The 1,242-nt window shown below is 41.5% G+C and overlaps 1 pseudogene; it reads left to right on the top strand.

Annotated features, from left to right (window-relative positions):
- Positions 1–234: 234 nt before the first annotated feature.
- LOC116076072 lies at positions 235–734 on the top strand (annotated as a pseudogene).
- The last annotated feature ends 508 nt before the right edge of the window (positions 735–1,242 follow it).

Genomic DNA, 1,242 nt, shown 5'->3' with positions numbered 1-1,242 from the left:
CCAGATATACCACTCCTAGACATATACCCCAAAATGCTCCATGGTCCCAAAAGACCCCTTGCTTAACTAAGTTCACAGCAGCTGTATTCATAATAACCAGAAACTGGAAACAACCCAGATGTCCCTCAACTGAAGAAAGGATAAAAAATGCAGTTCATTTACACAATGGAATACTATTCAGATATTAAAAGCAAGGACATCGCAGGCACCCCTGTTGCTTTCTCACCACTTGCTTCAACCATGGTCAACCCCACCATGTTCTTTGATGGGGCAGCATTATGAACCATTGGGCAGCATCTCCTTCAAGCTGTTTGCAGATAAAGTTCCAAAGGCAGCAGAAAATTTTCATGCTCTGAGCACTGGAGAGAAAGGATTTGGCTATAAGGGTTCCTCCTTTCACAGAATTATGCCAGGATTCATGTGCCAGGATGGTGACTTCACACGCCATAATGGCACTGGCCACAGGTCCATCTACAGAGAGAAATTTGAGGATGAGAACTTCATCCTGAAGCATACAGGTCCTGGCATCTTGTCTATGGCAAATGCTGGACCAAACACGAATGGTTCCCAGGTTTTTTATATGCACTGCCAAGACTGAATGGCTGGATGGCAAACATGGGATCTTTGGGAAGGTGAAGGAAGGCATGAACATTGTAGAAGCCATGGAGTGTTTTGGGTCCAGGAATGGCAAGAGCAGTAAGAAGATTGTCATTTCCGACTGTGGACAATTCTAATTTCTTTTGATGTGCAGGCATTTTACCCATCATGCCATTCCTTCTGTAGCTCAGGAGAGTGCCCCCACCCCATCTGCTAGCAATACCCTGTCATCTCTGCTCTCACTGAAGTTCTTTGGGTTCCATAGTTTCCCCATTCCCCTTAAAGTCTAGCTGGATTGCAAAGTTAAGTTTATGATTATGAATGAAAACTAAATAAGAAAAATAAAATAAAATAAGAATAAGGACATCAAGGATTTTGCAGACAAATGGGTAGAACTAGAAAATCCTTAGTAAGGTAACCCAGAGCCAAAAGGACATGCATGGTGTGTACTCACTTATAAATGAATACTAGCCATAAAGTACAGGATAAACATACTATAATCAATAGACCCAAAGAAGCCAAAGAACCAAAGGGCCCAAGTTAGGATTCATGTATCCTTCTTGAAAGGGGAAATAAAAGAGATATTGAAATTTGTTGTTGTTGTTGTTGTTTGTTTGTTTTTTGGGGTTTGGTTTGTTTGTTTGT

The sequence above is a fragment of the Mastomys coucha genome, unplaced genomic scaffold, assembly GCF_008632895.1.
Source record: "Mastomys coucha isolate ucsf_1 unplaced genomic scaffold, UCSF_Mcou_1 pScaffold4, whole genome shotgun sequence".
Lineage (NCBI taxonomy): Eukaryota > Metazoa > Chordata > Mammalia > Rodentia > Muridae > Mastomys > Mastomys coucha.
The sequence above is the reverse complement of the archived record's forward strand: the minus strand, read 5'-3'. Positions and strand labels throughout refer to the sequence as shown.